Source organism: Plectropomus leopardus, chromosome 21 (assembly GCF_026936395.1).
Source record: "Plectropomus leopardus strain MGB_pleo_1.0 chromosome 21, ASM2693639v1, whole genome shotgun sequence".
NCBI classification, from domain to species: Eukaryota; Metazoa; Chordata; class Actinopteri; order Perciformes; family Serranidae; genus Plectropomus; species Plectropomus leopardus.
Window position 1 is genome coordinate 21,390,620 of NC_142196.1, and position 18,344 is coordinate 21,408,963.

Genomic DNA, 18,344 nt, shown 5'->3' on the forward strand with positions numbered 1-18,344 from the left:
TGTTAAAATTTGCAACAAATCTTAGGAGAAAACCATCTCATATGGAAGTAAAGTCAATGTCAATAAAACACAGGGGTTAAGAGAGAGCTCCACCTATCATAGTCCACTGATATCAATAATTCTCTCAGTTATAATACGCTTTTTTTGACCCAGCATTAGCTTCTCAAACTGCTGCAGCCTTTCTTTCACTGCACTCATTTCCTCGCTCACCACGAGCTCGCTCTGTCTGAAACAGGCACGTGTGATTAGCATCAGTGAACTCAGCACAACTCTCTGAATTAGAATCCTGCCGCCATTAATAAAGACCAGAGAGAAAGATGAAACCAAAGACTCGACTGTACTCCTCATGTGGTGCGGCCCCAGAGATCCACGGTGCCCAGGGCTCCGAGGACTTTCTCTGAGGCATCTTTTTGATGTAAAAGTCAAGGAGTGCTCTCTGTATTCCACAGGCAGCCTGGCCCCTGCCTGACCAGGCTGTAATAGCCTATGATCAGAGATCTATTACTCACTTCTTAGAAATGGGCTCTGGGAGCACAGTCATTTGCCATTTTAAATTGATCTGTACTTTTGGTTTCTGGTCCGATGAGACAAAATCTCTCAGTTTCAATTTCCACTGGCGATATATTACTATCAATACATTATTAGAGTAATATCATAGGTTATTCTGTAGCCTCTGATTTGCATAAGTATATGCATTTCATTGCGGTACACGGGTATGGGCGAAGGTTTTAAATGCAGAATACAGATTGTGCAATGTGTCAGAGAGGACCGTGGGATAGTGTTGAACTTCCTCTGGGCGAGATCTCTCCCAGTTGTGTCCCCTCCTGCCCAAACATTTTAACATCATCCACCACGAGCTGGGACAGCCGGGCACAGAGGAGGATTTGGAATATATTTTGGCTTAGGTAACAAATTAGATTAGTCTATTTATCTACTAGCCACCCTCTCCTCCTGCTTTACCTCCTCTCTTTTCTCAGCAGGAGGCCACAGTTGTGTCACTCCTGTCTCCTCTCCTGTTTCCCCTCAGACAAAACTGTCCGTGCTGATCAGCCTCACCCGCCGCAACACACAGAGGATATACAGAATCAGAGAGGGAGAGCTTAGCATCTTGTGGCCACATCATGAATATATTCAACGTGCTGCAAAAAGACTGCGACCCAGCTGTTGTAGGGATATTTCATATTACCATCCTCCACGTGTGAGGCAATAATTGTGTGAATGAAAGCAATGCATATTATAGTTTCATTTCCCCCTCTCTCTCTTTCTACACAGGCAGCTGTGGACTTTTATTTGACTGTGCTGGAAAGAAAAGACGAAACCCCACTGTAATAATCCGACACTTTGCTGCATAAAGGTAATGTTCTCATTCTGGCTGTCAATATTCTCTCACGACTGTTGTTATAATGCACAATAACTGAGTAGCAGGTGTGTACTATGAAGAAAAAAGAGTTTTATTTTACATCAGGCGGCAGAAATTGAACCCAGAAAAGTCTTGAAGTCATGGAAATGTTTTAGTTAGGCAGTCAGGGTTAAAGCAATATGACTAACAGGATATGAATGTGCAGAGCATGTTCAGTTCAGGGAATTAAACTTTTTATGCCTCTGTGCTGGCGATAGTCAAGGCCAGCGGCATTATGTTATGGGTTTTCAGTCAATCAGTACATCCATCCCATTTTTGTGAATGCAATACCTGCACAACACCTTAAAATAATATGTTCAAATTTAGCACAAACATTCACTTGGACTCAACAATAAACTGGTTAGAGTTGGTTGTCATAGGTCAAATGTCAAGGTCATCATGACCTTGTCGAGCTTATATTCGTGAACAAGATATCTCACTAACACCTTAAAGGAATTTCTTTAAATTTAGCACAAACGTTTGCTTTGACTCAAAGATTAACTGATTAGATTTTCCTTGTCAGTGGTCACAGTGACCTTGCATCCATCTCATTCTTGTATATGTGTTATCACATGAACATTTTGAGGGAATTTTTTATTCAAATTTAGCACAAACGTCTACTTGGTGGCCAAAGGTCAAGGTTACTGTGATCTTGCTTCTATCAAATTCTCGTGAATGCAAAATCTCAGGAAGACCTTGAGGACATTTCCTCAAATTTGGCACTAATGTCCACTTGCACTCAAGAATGTACTGATTAGATGTCTGTGGTCGAAGGTCAAAGGTCAAGGTCACTGTGACCTCACAAAACATTTTTGGCATGAAGAAAACACAAGAATTCATATGCTAATTGTGACAAAATGACACAAATGTCTCATAGGATATAATGATGAAGTGATGGTATTTTTTATCCCAATGGTCAAATGTTCTGCAAAAACACTTTTGGCCATTATCCAACATCATATCTCAAAAAACAGAGTGGGAGACATTTGATCAGATGCAGAATTGATGACACTATTTTTGGGTGTCAACCTTGAAAAAACATGCTGATTGTATAGCTCTTCTGCGCTGTCAGGTTGAAGATGTTTGTGAAGCCTTCATGTTGTCACAGACCTGCATGTAAAGTATAACTCACTTCACTACACGTCATACAACTTCTTGGCAGTAACTCTCGTTCCTCTATGCCATACTGTGCTTTACAGAGTTGCGTAACTAGAAGAGTAATTGTAGCTCCATAGAAACATTAAAGTGCATATCCATACATGTACCTCACAAGATGATTAGGGTAAAGTGTGCAAACAAGATGTGACAACGCTTTAAGTAAAAGGCAAAACCTGGAGCCAAGCCAGACATCTTCTGTTTTCCCTGAGTGCATCACAGTCTGGACAGTATTTTTCCCCTCATTTCGTACTCCGCTCACGGCCATCTCCATTGCACTTAAAAGGTCCTGTGGCTATGCATCAACAAAACGCCTTAATTCGAGTAAACAAGTGACTTCAAAGCCACAAAGGTGTCGCGCTAAATCCAAATTAATTAATTTTCTTATCTGTTAATTACATTGTGTGTCATTAGAGATGGTTAGAGTGAATTATGGCCTGCTCCACCATTTAGCCGCTAACATTCTAGGTGGCATTTTAGTCATGCAAAGTTTTTGATTAATATCTAAGTCTTTGACATGGAACTCATACAGCAACACAACATGATGCACATGCACCCTAATAGAAAAATATACTCTACTGATCAGCAAGTAAGATTTCTTTAACCTTTAAAGCTCTGTTTTTTTAGCAAAAATAAAGCTAAATAATCAACAGTTGCATTGTTTACTCAGGACAATAAATAAATGCCAAAAACTTCCTTCAGGTAGCATTTCAGATAGCCTACAGACATCCTCCTACATAGTAGACATCCAGACAATGGGCATTTTATGTCCCTTTGTGGTCATTTTGCAGCTGTTGTGGTATTTTTTTTAGCTTTTGTGGTTGCTTTGCACCTCAGAGTTGCTTTGACTGTCTTTGTGGCCGTTAAATGTCTCTTTGTGGTCATTTTGTATGTCTTTGGGGTAAATTTACACCTTGTACAGTCTCTTTGATTCTCTTTGTGGTTGTTTTGTGTGTATTTATGGTCATATTGTGTCTTATTATTATCATTTTACACATCTTGTGGTTGTGTTGTGGTAGTTTTGTGTGTCTTTGTGGATGTTTTGTGTCTTTGTGTGGTTTTCTTACATGTCTTGTGGTCCTTTTGCATCTCTTTCTCGTCTTTGTGTATTTTATCGTTTTGTTTTTGTGTCTCTATCTGGTTTTTTTTGTATGTCTCTTTGTAGTCATTTTATGAGTCTTTGTGGTTGCTTTGTGTCTTTTTGTTGTTGTCTTACACCTCTTCTAGTCATTTTGTGTGTTATTGTGGCCATTTTGCATCTCTTTTGCATCTCTTATGCATCTCATTGTGGTCATTTTTCTTCATCTTCTTCATCTTTGGTCATCTTTGTGGCTATTTTGTGTCTCTTTATGGTCATTTTGTGTCTCTTTGTGATAATTTTGTGTCTCTTGGTGGCAGATTTTTTACCTCTTGTCATTTTCACCTCTTGTATTCCTTTGTGTGTATTTGTGGCTGTTTTGCGTTGCTTAGTCGTTGTTTTGCATTTGTTGTGTTTGTTCTACACCTCTTGTGGTCATTTTGTGTCTCCGATCATTTTGTGTTTTTAGTGATGTACTGTGTCTTTGTGGTCCTTTTGCATCCCATTTGGGTTGTTTTATTTCTGTTCATTTTACATCTATTTTTTTGTCCTTTTTATTCACAAATTTTTGTACCTCATGTTGTCATTTTTGTCTCTTTGTAGTAATTTTATGGCTGTACATTGTTGTTTTTATCTCTTGGTAATCTTTTTTCTCTTTGTGGTCATTTTGCATCTCTTTGTAGTCGTTTCATTGACTTTCCAACATCAGATATAATCCCACAGAGACTGTGGTCAAAGGGCTCTGGGCCTGCTGTCTGTGGCCTGTTAGTAATCCACTCATGATACTAACAAGCCAGCTACCTCTCACCTCCCGACTCTGGTAGAGGGGGGCACCAGGTCTAGCCAATCAGATTCTGGGGGGGCATATGACCCCTGGCCACCCCTCTGGCCCCTGTCATGATGTCAGTACATGATGTCAGTTCATCATGACAGTTCACCGGCTATCCATGCCACTTCCCCTGAGGATACCACCGCACAGCGAGAGAGGGAGGCTCAAGAGATAAGGTCTTATCTCGTTTTATACAACTAGACAACTTGTACAAAACCTTATCAGCGCTACAGTGCGTGTATCACAATAGGTTGTGCCACATTTTCAGGGTGTGTTAAGTCCAAATGAAATATGGCGACAATTATCTAGTCGCCTGATATTAGAATTGGCAGCAAGATACTTAATGGGGCCAGTGCGGCAGAATGATGTTGTAGTTGTAAAGCCTTTGTGTGACATCCAATGACTGTCAGTGCCTCTGTTGACCTAATTCAATTTTCTTTTCAATTACCTGTAGTATATTACCATCACAGCCATCGGTATTGTGGTATAAATCACCCAACCGGACCCTGTGGCTACAGCAGACAGGCACCCCATTGGGTGATGTAGAGCTGTGTCCTGTCTGGCCCCTGACTCCCTTAAATATATTTTAGATTAAAGAAAAGAACACAAAACACTCACGACCCACATTTCAGCAACCAGACAACGCCGCTGGGCCACTTCATAGGAACGTTATGTATAATTACAGTGACTCAAGGTTACACACAGACAAAACTGATAGCTGAGAACAAAGCTCAATGAGTTCTGGGATCTGAGGATTATTATTTGGGGATGTGTAATTAAAAAGGCCTGGTTGTAATGTAATCCCAGTCTTGCGCCTTTGTTTCAATCTTCACATCTTTCTTTAAGAGCTTCTGGCAGGTGCAATGAGGTGAATGGTGGTCAACGACCGGGGGGACCATTGACTTGGTTGTATTACAGGTGTCACCTCGGTGTCCTGCTGAGGTGAGAACATTGATTTATTCAAAAGGGAAGAGCAACCAGGTTTGAAAACACCCTTTAATCAATAGAGGCGGTTTATGCGGTGTGCTTAATGTGTGAGAAGAATTAGCCATGCTGCCAAATGATGCGGATACAGACAAAACCTAATACAGCGCATAGGTACTAAATGAAATGTCATGCGGAGAAGCAGGCTTTTGAAAGGTCATGTGCATCAGTGGTGAAGGTGTTTGTAGGTTTTTAATATGAGGCCAAGTCAAGGTTAACTGGCTGTGCTGCTGTGTGTTTTGAACAACAGAACCAGTATCTCAGCCACAGACCCAGTTTATGAGTTCATTTAAACACTAATACATTTTAGCTGTTCTGCAGTCTGTTGGTTGGTCCATCACTTTGATCCAGACTGAAATATCTTAACCACTATGAGATGGGCTGTCATGGAATTTGGCACAGACACTTGTGGTGCAGAGAGGATGAATCCCATTGAGTTTGGAGATCCATTTACTTTTTCCGTTGTGCCAAGATTGGGACAAGATATTGACTTATTCTGAGAGATAGATATAGAGATATCTTCACATGTGCATGGATCGGCATTTTCCATCCGTGACAACATGACGTTGACGTTTTTAGTTGAATTGTCTCAACAACTATTCGATTGAAAATTTGGTTGAGACATTAAAATCCTAGTCAGGTTAGATATAAAAAACTTCTTTTCTGTTAACTTTTTCTGCAGCATAGTGTTTCTCAAAAGGCAGTACAGGGACAGTCAGGGGTACTATGGAGTGCTGAAGTGGGTACAGGAGACCTTTTTTTAAATGTTAATTTAAAAAATATTAGTCATGCATAATTCCTTAAATAATTAGTTACAATGGTTGAAAAAATAATAATCCAGCGCCTCTCAAATAATTTATGTATTGTTTCGTTCTCACATTGTCTTCCAACCCCAGCACCATCTGGTCGCCTTTTACTATCCATAAAGTATAATTGCTCTTTTTGTACAGTTTTATACATTTATGGTCATCCACTCTCTATTTGGCTCCCTAGACCCTTTTTTTTAAATCCATTTGCCAAAAAAGAGACAAAAGACACAAACAAAAATAAATTTGACCAATAGTATGCTAATTCTCATTATTATTAGTTTATTTTTCTGTAGATCTGTTTATTGTGAAAATATTGTTATTGCAAACTTTTGGCCATGACAATTGTGAGGGGAAAATTTGATACTGTGCCAGCCCTAATTATCATGTTAGCATCGCTGTGTATTAGCGTGCTCATTTTAGCATTTCACTCAATTTACTTGACGTAATAACAAGCAACCAAATCAGAATAAAAAAAAATATTAATGCTAACCTCTGACTTAACTTAATTTTACTTAAACTTAATTTTTTGGCACCGACAGTGTCTCCCTTCAGTTCATAAGTGTCAACAAACCTATGAGAACAGCTGCAAAGCACCATTTCTGACAAAAAAAAAAAAAAAAAATCCAATATCAGCTCAAAAACAAATAATTCAGCCAGTTTTCATAGTTTGTTTATATCTGGTTAACTCCAAAATCAGATCAAAAACAAAATGACTATTTTAAGCTATTTAACTGATGTGACGAGAAGGCAAAGTCTGAATAGTGGAAAGTTTCATTGTTCTTCCTATTTTCCCTAAAGTCCTGTGATGTAAGTTCACAGTAGCTATTTTTATAAGCATCTCGGTTTTACACCTTTATATTTAGTTTTTTTTAACCAAATGTCCAAAAATGAAAGAATGATCTGCAGCAAAAAAAAAACCCAACAAATAAAGGTTTTTGTGTGTAACCTTGCCATTAAACTGCTGAGCTTCTGTTGTGTGTTTCTGTACATGCAAATAGGGAAAAGGGGGAAAAAAAATACCTAGATTTCACTTTTCCAGAGTGCTAAGCGGCTTTGTAAAGGCTAGTTAATTAAATCAGATGCCTGAGTTGACTTGTCTAAATTTGCGGCCTTAATGAGGTTGATAACTGTGTTCTTTTTAATTAAGCTCTATTGTCTCTGACAACCTGTAAATAGAGCTATAGCCAATGGAAAAACATTGCAAATTGCCTGCGGTGTCCTCAGACCTTTTGTTGAGAGATTTCCGCTCCAAGGGAGAAAGGCACAGAGTCTGTCACACCTTGATAATAAGCCGTGAGCTGGGAGCCGGACAGATATCATGCAACACTAATGATTTACTAATAAATGAGAGCTACATCAGGTTAATAAGATCACTGTGCATCTAGCATCTGCCTGGCTGAGAAGTGTCGCTTCAATAAAATGAGCACACCAAGAAAATGAGGCCGTGTGGTATTTTTCCGAATCTGTGCGATATTTTTTAAGCAGGGCATTTGAGCATGACACTACATGTCAAAATTTATTTCTCCAATTTGCAGTGAATTAATCTTTCACTCATTATTTTGTAGGGCTTTTCTAACATTATGTACAGTGACTTTAACATATGCTGCTGTCTCTGTGTTCAACAGACTGTAAACTACTAAGAATTAATCACTGACTCAGTGTATCTTTTTTTTCCATTGGTGCTGTAATTACGCACTACATACCCCGACAAGTTAATGTGATTGTCATTCGTATGAGAAAAGAGGGGTGTGGGTTTAAAACGCCATTTCTGCATCAATTTATGTTCTAAATGTCTTTTATTTGTCATTTCTCTGCAACTTTCATGATTTTATTTTGGGGGACAAATGCACATGCTCTCAATATTTGGGGATGGGGTCCTCTTTGAAAACTTCCCCTTTGCAAAGCTGTATTTCCTCTCAAAGTCTCTTTGCAGTTTAAAACCCTCAAGTGTTGTGTAATCATACTTTTTTTTGTTTACAAAATTATTAAACCAAATTTTTGGATCATATTGGGTCCAGTATTAAAAAAAAACTATAATCACATCATTGACATAATCACACTTAAAGTCCATATGGGTAGTGTGTTAGCAAACAGTTGCTACAGAGCAACATTATGATTCCTTTTCTTGTTATGAATGTGATATTTACTCTTCTTTTTGCTCTGCTTTTGGTCTCCTCCAACTCCTCAGGGAGACATTTGACGATAGCAGCTACATGTTCCAGGACTTTTACCAGCTTGTTACTTCCCTTGTCAAGTTAAATTAAGTCACATTTATTGGTCACATACACAGTCCATGGTGTTAGGTAGTTAAGATGGGCAGTGCTATTGTGACAGATCCTACACACGGTAACTTCTTGTTCCAAGCTCATCCAGTATGCTTGATTGATGATGCTTGATTATCGGCCCATCACGTAAAAATATGATGCGCTAGGTACCCCTCCAGTGTCAGTTTTAGATGTTCCAGGATGTCATGTCAATTTTGTTATAGGCTTTGAGACTTTTCAAAATAATGATGCTTGCTGAATACATTCAGTCACTTTCAAAATAAACTTAGAACATATGTAAAAAGTGTTGTTTTTAGGGTTTTTCCTTAGGTTGAGGTAACAAAAGCAGCTGGTTAGGTTTAGAAAACAAACATCATTTTTCGACTTTAAATAATACGCTTGTTAATATTGTGATAACGTGATATAACTCACTAGCAAAAGGCGGGTTTCCGTTAACCCTCAAATTGCGTAGTCAGAAATTGCGAATATAAGATACGCCTAAATACACATAAACTGCAATGGAAACACTTTTTTTGGCTTTTATACATCACATGATGCTATGGCTGTTGTCAGTTGGAACTGGCCCCCTCGGGCGCTACAAGAGCTGTTATTGCATTACATAACTCTTTAAAAGTTGAGTCTATCATGCAGAAGTTTTGAATCCACAAGTCCTCTGTGAAATCGTGGACTATCACCTCCCAGAAATCCCTCACACATGGCCACTCCCACATATAAGGGGCTTGCCTTTCTCTTATTGCTCACATATCACACCTATACACAACCTTCGATTGGAAATATTGCTGCTATTGCGGTGGCTACAATAGAAATAAACCTGCTAATGTTTTGAACATCATTTCGGAGAAATGAATGAGTGAAACAGTGAAGCAGAATAACCATGGATAAGTACATATCATATGCAGTGTATGACATTGATGTGCAATGAGTTATGGATGAGTGTCAGTCACTGGTTACTCCTCCTCGTCCTCTGTGATTTGGCCCTGAGGCATCGGAAGCTCCTGCCTGGCTGTAGCTGAAAGAAGACTCTGTCTGTTGTCAAGGTGACTGAGGTCTTACAAGATCCTCTCGGCCTCCGTTCTGCACCTCCTGGTGCACATAAATGACGAGTCTGTTGGCTGTTTGGTTCAAGACATGTAGCGTACAGAGAGTTTTTCAAAGCATTTTCTCTTAAAAAAATAAAATAAAACAGCTGCTGGCTGAAGCTTGAAACTATACTGATGAGAGCAGTGAGAGCGAAGCAAAACATGAAAGTTTCAGGCCAGAAAATCAAAACAGTGAGCCGAAAGTTAACTCAATTAGCTGAAAGTGACTGCAGTTTGGTTATAATTATCTGCTGATTTTTTCTCTTCACATGTATTGATATAGTGTTAATATAGAAATGATGATTATAGCAGCTTTAAGGTCAAATTAACTTCATAACCAATTTGCAAAACTGTTAGTCGGCTGGATTGAAGTGCAGTAGAAGATATAAATCTCAATTACTAGAGCAACAATTTCTGCAAAATTTGTGTTTAGGATGTGAGAGCTGTATCCTGCATCATGTGTGCAAACCTTCAACATAAAAACATAAATATTAGTTTTGTTGGAAATATCTTTCAAGTGTTACTTTAACTGCATGGTTGTTGACTTTCTCTCTTTATTGTCAGGTATTTATCAAGTGGCAGAGGAGCAAGGACAGAAATCAAGTTTGGTCCGCAAAAGGACAGAGCTGAGGGAAGGCCTAAAGTGACAAAGCACGGCGCTTTATTTGCATTAAGCAAATTGGAGTTTTAGTTATATAAGCATTTCTCAGAGGCCGCGCTGCTCCAGAGGCACAAGTAATCTTATTAGTTTAGTTAAACCTGGCAGAGCTAAATGACCAAAGTTTGTCTCTGCCCCAGTTTGACCAAGTTTCTTATAAAAGATTTCCTTTTAGGGCCATGGACTATTTACGGGTGCACAGTAGAAAAATGCAATTTAATTGCGTACAACTCATTACAGTCTGTGTACAACAGGGTTTATACTTAAAACATAAACTATCAAAATGTCAAGCATCAGCAGTTGGAATGGGATACTTGGTCATATTCAGATTTTAAACGAAGAAGCTTTTCTAACTTTAGTTAGACTTAGGTTTTTATTGAAGAGCATAGATGAGGTTCTTTTTTTTTTTTTAATTCATTTTCAGCCAAGGACCCTTGTTAGGGAGCCACACATATATGCCGCTTAAAATAATGTAACATAACCTATTTTTTCACACCTGTATAGTCACAATGAACAAAACTCTTTAACACACCGCATGGTCTTGTTTCTGTTTTTCACAGGTTTGTGCTAAATAGCCAAGACTTTTTTCATGCACACAACAGATATATTACTCAATTTTTTTTTTTTTTCTATTTTAATCTTTCTTAGTGAGCACCTCTACTTTTCAAAGGTAATCCATCCACCCGACAGGTGTGACATATTAAGATGCTGATTAAACAGCATCATGACTACACAGGTGTTCCTTCGGATGGTCACAATAAAAGGTCGCTTTAAAACGTGCAGTTTGATAACACAACATAAAGCCACAGATGTCTTATTTGTGGGAGTTTGCCATTTGCATGCTGACTACAAAAAATGTCCACCAGAGCTTTTGCACATGAACTCAGTGTTCATTTCAGGCTGACGCCAGTGTTGTTTCCATGAATTTGGCTTAATTCCAACCAGCCGAGCAAGTCAGTTATGATGACAAACTCCTCTCAGGTCAGGACACCCGTGAGGAGGACCAGCATGCAGATGAGCATCTCAGAGACGGCATCTGATGGTTTGTGCAGAAATTCTTCAGTTGTGCAAACCTTTTGTTGCATCAGCTGGTCGGGCTGCTGGTCTCAGAAGAATCTTACTGGTCTTTTTTCTTTTTTTTTAAAAATAATTTTGGTGGTATTAGTACTTTTACTTAAGTACAGGATCTGAATTCTTCTTCCACCACTGATAGTACCTCGCATGTGTTTTTAGTTTGTTTAAAGCCTTCTGTGCTGAGAAAATGGCCTCAGTGTTCTCCATGGGCCACTACAGTCCTGGGGTTGGTGCGCCCTTGTGTAATTTTTGCACTTATTTCAGGTTGCCTGTTACCTCTCTGGTCATAAAATACAGGCTTCTGGTCAATGTACCTAAAAAGAAATTTTAGGAAAAGTAAGAAACAGAAAGTATGAATATTTAATAGAATTGGCTTGTTTTTCTGTGAATTGTGTTTACCCTTCCGGTTGTTGTTTGTTTTTCAATTGTGGGGCTTGTTGTGGTATGAGCTGAAATTTTCAGTGGGAAGGTTGAGAGGCTGCCAGTGAGAGAGTCCATTTAATACTGAACTCCAGCCAGCCTGCGTGTCTGACGGACGATTAACGAGCCCATCCTGTAGGTGGTTCGCTGTCAATCGTCCAATCAGAGTCCGGCTGCAGAGATAATGCCTGGCCTATTTCTGAGTGTCCTTCGTCTTTAGTCATCCCAGTTACAGCACACTTTTAGTCCCTACACATATTAATTAACTGATGAATATGCACTGTATGAGTCTGAGGCATGCACTGGTGATATACAGTATATATAAAAAAAGAACATGCAACATGCTAAAAGTGTGAGTAGTGTGCATGTGTTATTGTTGAAAATAATCTATAAAATCCTGACACCACAAAACCACACAAAACAAGAAACAAAGAAAAACAAACAAGCAACCACAAAAAGAGCTTGCGGGTGAAGCTTTGTCAGCACCAACCACATCAGAGCACTTTAACAACTTGCCTCAGTATGTGTGGTTTTTTGTTGTTGTTGTAGTTGTTTAGAATCTTTTCTGGCTTTGCAAAACCTTAAAGTGTGAAACTCCATCAAAAAAATAAATAAGAAAAAAAAAAGAAAATTACTATCAACATTACTTCTCGTCAGCGTGACCCTTTGATACCTGAACAAACTGGCTTGACCCCTTTCAAAAACATTGGGAGAGGGTGGCCAGCAACTTAATAAGAAATACCCCAAAACAATAAGGAATTCATAAGAAGTTACAAAAAAATTACCTGAAAATAAGCAACAGCAACAACAACAAAAAAAGGTACAAAAAAAAACAAAACAAAAAAAGAGGACCTCATAAAAGGAACTATTTTTTCATAACTTAAAATTTTAATTAAGTGAATTAAAATGATAGTTTTGTCTCCCATTTTTCAGATTTTAATAATTGCCCCCAAGCTAATTTTCAAATTTTTTGACACATTTTGCTTTTTTTTTCACAGTTTGTGTATTGTTTCTTGCTAAGTTGCTCATTTTGTTTTTTACCGTGTTATAGTCAAAACAGTTTCCTCAGAGGTTTTAAATGCTAGTTAAAGGCTTGTGAATGCAGCACAAGAAAACTGGTGTCAGTCCAGGTTTTAAAGGGTTAAACATCCGCTCTCACTGTTAAAAGGAACCCTGTAGTGGGTCCCAGTTTTGTTAATGCACATAGGTGATGTGTTACACTTTCCTGCAGGCAGGTGCAGGTTATTTCTCTGGTCTCTGAGCTGGTAATATAAAAAATATAGGATTGCAAGTGTTTAAATAAAAAAAGTCATGAAATGTTTTAAGGAAATGGATTTTTAGATCTCAAAAATGAAAATGCATTTGGGCTCTGAGTATAAACATAACGTTGGTTTATGTGCAAGAAAACTCCACAGGGTACCTTTAAGTTTTACATTGTTGTTCTTGTGAGCAACTCAGCTTTGTAGTAGTAAAGATTTAGGAAAGACAAGTTTTCATTGTCGTTGAGTTTTGTCTTCAGTGTGATGGTGTCAGCCCATAATGTACAGTGTGTGAATAACTGGAATTTTTAAATGTACTGATAAGAAGTCAGTATGTCTGCCAGGGGTAAGCTTGGCTGCTGACTCCTCACTCTTCTTAACTTTCATCCTCAACAGAATCAAATAGCAAAGGGATACAGCAAAAGGCATTTTCAAAAATCCTCTCGGCTAATAACTGTTGCACTCCACACTTTGGCTTTTCTTGTGGCTCAAGATAAGATAGAACTTTATTTATCCGCAGGGAAATTGTTGTCGTATCGTATCATATCGTATGGTATCTTATCTCGCCTTACCTTACCTTACCTTACGTCTCGTCTCGTCTCCTCTCCTCTTCTCTCCTCCCCTCTACTCTCCTGTACTCTCCTCTCCTCTACCCTCCCCATCTGGTCTGGTCTTGTCTCATCCGGGTCGGTCTTGTTTGGTCTGGTCTTGTCTAGGGTTGCAAATTGTAGACACGTTAATCGATTAATCTGTAAAATTAAGGATCGATTAATCAATTAATCACCATTTGAAAAAAAAAAAAATCCTACCTGATAATCCACTTCAGTCTGTCACGACATGAGATAAATAAATCACTGTCCCTCTTACGTTTGCCACCGTCTTGACTGTAAAGAAACCGGGAAGAATTCCTCAGTGCACAGCTGTGCCGCATGCATTGTCTAGAGTGGCCACTCAGCTCAGGCAGCCACATCGCTGCCAGGACACAGCCTCCTGGTGCAGCCTGCACTCCACTGAGTGCACTTTTCTAATTCTGACTCTGAAACTTAAACTACATTTGCTGCATATACACTACAGACCTGCTCATGCTCACTGAATGGTTTTCCAATACAACATTCAGTCTGTATACTTACATGTTGTGCTCTACTTTTACATGATCTGAACTTTACTTAGCACTTGATCCAAAATGCCTTAAAGTGCTGAAAACCGAACAAAGACAGGAGAAAAGTACAAGACCAAGCAGAAGGGTCGTAAAGTAGTACCATCGCACACAAAGAGATGACAAACACCTATGAAGGTTTAAGAAGAAATACAGGAGCATGTTAGGTTAGGGAAAGGTAAAAGCTGATGGCTAAAAGTGTGCTTTTTGTACATTTAAAGAAGAAATGTAGTTTTTTGGCAGCTGCCATCATAGCACTTAGTCCTAATTTCAGAATAGAGAGGAGTTAACAGAGGTACACTGAATAAAAAATACACCTGTCAGTGTAACACAATAGCATTCATCAGCACCACGACATCGTGCAAAATGACCATTACGCTGAATCAACATCTCTCTAAAACAAAACATATATTATTTATTTATTGTACAACTGTTGTATCAGTCTGCATAAGTGTTCACTAAGTGCACCTAATTAACCACAATGCTACCGCAATGTCCTACTATATGAATTTAGCCCAACATAATGCATCTGTATGATTCCACCACTTGTTGTAGTTCAGATTGACCTGCAACTAGTGACCGTTGCTGCTATTAACTGGTCTTAAGGGCTGAGAGATTGTGTTTTTTTCTAACAGCTGAACTGCAATTAGCAATAAAAAGTTCTTGCAGCTGTGTGCTTTCTGTTTGGGCACTTTTTTTTCTCCTGCAGAACTTCAACAATTATGTAAATTTCCTTAATTATTTTGATCTCTTTAATTAGTTTCTTCCCCAAGTAATTGTGTCTCCAGGTGATTTCCATTATGTGTCCTTTTATGTTGTATTTTTATCTAACATGCAGTATTAATAATGTTTTCGAGTTGCTTTGTTGAATTTTGGTGTATTTATGTCCGTTTGTTTTGCTGCTCAGCCCGCAGACGCTCACTTTGTGGTAACAGAAACACACTTGACACAAACAGAGCGCGCAGGCTGAACTCTGGGGTTGTTTACAGAAGGATGACCAAATGGTCTGAGTCTACTGTACAGTCTGTTCCATCATTTCTGTTTGCCACTGGGACATGTAACAGAGCACCCGAGCTGCACTCAGTGTAACCACCACAGCCTGTATACATCAGCACTGACTGTTACTGTGCGTGTTCGGGCCCGTCTGTGTGTATCCACAGAGCATTAAGTGTGTTTGTAAGAAAGCGCCACCTCTGCAGTTCCACTATATTAGTTTGTCCTCACCAGGGCAGGAGGCGACAAAGACAGCATTGCCATGTATCTGCTGACAGATCAGTCTCTCAGCAGTGGGAGAAACCCTTATGTCAACTCGGTGAGACTGCGCAGCTCACCCTCCTCTCCGAACAAATAAGATCAGAGTCAAAATGAAAAGCATTATTACTGCTGACATCTTTATCTCCGGTCTACCTTATTTAATAACCAATTTCTTTCAAGGCTTCCTGGAGGAGTTTGTCCTTTGGGCAAGCCTCTCTTTGCAGCTGAGAATCTGCTGTTTAGTTATGTACACTTTGTTGCCAGAGGGGAAGAAGATGTTTCATAGCTGTTAGCCTTAAAGTTGCACGCTGCCTGTCGCTGTGTCTTTTAATATGATTATACCAATAAAGCTCTGGGGTGTTTTATTGGGCGAAGGTGTTTAGAATACACAAGTACATGAAGCTCAGGAAAAAAGATAACTTTCTCGAGAGATGTTTGCATAATGTGGCATATAATTTGTCTTCCAAAGCAAAAAAAATGTCATCTGATTAATCATTTATTTAAATTGTATGCCATTACTCTCATTTTACCCACTGTTCGTGTCCATACATAAGATTAATATAACATTTCTATACCTCATGGCTAAGAATGGGCTTTTTTTTTGTGACAACCAACAAGACTAAGAGCATTTTCGTACCAGGTCTGATTGATTAGAGTGTGCCCCAGTCTGATTGCCCTCCCCGCAGCTCAGCGTTTACATTAGTTATATTGCTCCGTACCTGAGTTCACTTGCGTCATTATCTACGTGTCGTGTATTTTTGCTTTTGTTACAGTGTAGAAAAGAGCACTTATGGGCAAGATCCCAAGCCCATACAATGGAGTTGACCTTCACATTATGCCCACTTTGGTTAATATTTTGGAGACTGCTAAGAACAATCCTTTCACTGATTTCTATCACCTTTAACCGTGCAGCTCCGAGGATGAAATCACTGCTTTCTGTGTCCGCATGCAAAAAAACCTTTTCAACTCTACGCGCAAACTGCTTCATGAGATAGCAGTCCACTTCCTTGTTTAGGCACAGTTTGTTTTAAATTCCTGATTCGCTCTGTATCTGAGTACACATAAACCACACTGTCGACCACTTTTTCAAGGGGACTCGTACGGATCAACACACACTTCCCAGGTCCTGCACTCAGTGTTCATAATCATGAAATGGACTTTGTAGTCATGTGTACTCGTATCCAGGCTGTGGTCCCCGATGTAAAAGCCTCCTGAGAGTCTGCAGTCACACAAGCAGCTCTGTGAGGTGCAATGGTGAGCTAAATGCTAATGTCAGCTTGCTAACAGTACGAACACTTTTAGCTGATTGAATTGTCACTATCTACGTTCAGAGTGCTAGCATGCTAACAATCGCTATTTAAGTCCTGAATAGACTTAAACTTGTCAATCCATCCTACATCCTACTTCTTGAGACATTTTGGCAAAAATACTGAAAAGTCAATCACATGGAGGTGTGGGAGAAAAAATAAGAGGATTACCAGCATCATTAGGATTCTTTCTCTGGGGACTGAGAATATCTGTACAAGGTTTCATGACAATTCATCAAGTATTTGTTAAGATTTTTCAGTCTGGACCAACGTGGTGGACCAGCTGACTGTCATTCCTCGAGCCATGCTGCTGACGTGGGTAAAAAGGAATAAAAGTGTCATTTTTTATGACCTTTGGTTTTCTTATTAGTGTTTTGACACCGAGAGTCTGTGTGTTGACATCTTGATGAGAGCACTCAGCTGTTAGCTATCAACCTTGACCTTTAAACCATCCAGGCGCCTGTATGCAGCAGCTTCAACACTGTGAGGTAGTCAGTGTGTCTCTAAGCTCTGGTACTGTCTCCCACAGCAATCCTGTATTGAAAACCGATGTTCACTGATGAATGAAGTTTTAGTTTTAGAGTACAACATGTGTAGTGTGGAGTTTGTGATTGAGACAGGATTTACAATTAATGGTACAGCAAAGGGGATCAATTGCAATTAGGTGTCTGTAACACACTGTGGCTGATAAGCATCCCCGCCATCGATCAACGTGCCTGCACTACAGTGCTGTGAACCTGAGGCACTCACCGTGTCTTCGCGCAGCAAACGTAATTGACCCCACAGGGTCAATGAACAAAGCTCAGGATTTGTCATGGCTCCGGGATGATCCCTCATGTGAGGGGAAAATAGCAGGCTTTGCATTTGCTGTCATACTTATTTTTATGCAAATGTTCAGTAATCTAAGAAAACACTGACACAGTTGGGGCAATATGGTGGCATCATGCTGTATGGTAATGCTAAGCATGAAGACTGTTGGGTGTTTTGAATTCTTCTGCTTCCTCAGCAATCCAAAGATTAGCTCGTGGAGAAGATTCTCAAAACAGAGCTCGAAATGTTAAGTCTGGTCTTTTGACATCCTGGACTTTTTTTCTTTTCATGGTTTGGCCACAGTTGGATATTTAATAATACAACTTTAGTAATGTATGAACATAAAGTAGGTGATGTTTTCTGTGTTTGGTTTATTTTCTCTGGAGCACTGCAAACAATTCAAGGGATTCCAGCTGCTTGAATGCGTATGTGTGTATGCACTGAGCCTAAAACCATTGTGCTTTGATCGTTGTGTTACTGTGCACTGATGATCGGGATGTTCTAAAGTACTGCTGTGAATGGATTTGCAAATACGTGTTATTTGATCTTTTACAAAATCTCCAGCAAAGTGCTGTGTTCTTGAGCTTAATGACCTGGTTTTGCTGAACACACACAAACTATTAGATGCTAAAAGTGCAATATTCTACCTGACTATATACACAGAGGAAAAAATAAACTTTACAAATTAATTTCCAAATCTGAAAGATGAAAATGAGAAAATGTGTCTGTAATTTAAAATGTATGATTTTGAGGGAGCAACTTTATACAAAACAGACTACAGTTCACTC

At 39.2% G+C, this 18,344-nt stretch overlaps 1 protein-coding gene across 2 annotated transcripts in view; it reads left to right on the forward strand.

Moving 5' to 3' along the window:
* cdh19 (cadherin 19, type 2) overlaps positions 1-18,344 on the forward strand; it is a 253,887-nt gene that overhangs the window by 184,716 nt on the left and 50,827 nt on the right. For both annotated transcript variants that reach the window (XM_088072143.1, XM_088072144.1), the window contains one exon: positions 1,273-1,354. The gene's annotated coding sequence lies outside the window, so the exon portion shown is untranslated. The remainder of the gene's footprint in view (positions 1-1,272; positions 1,355-18,344) is intronic.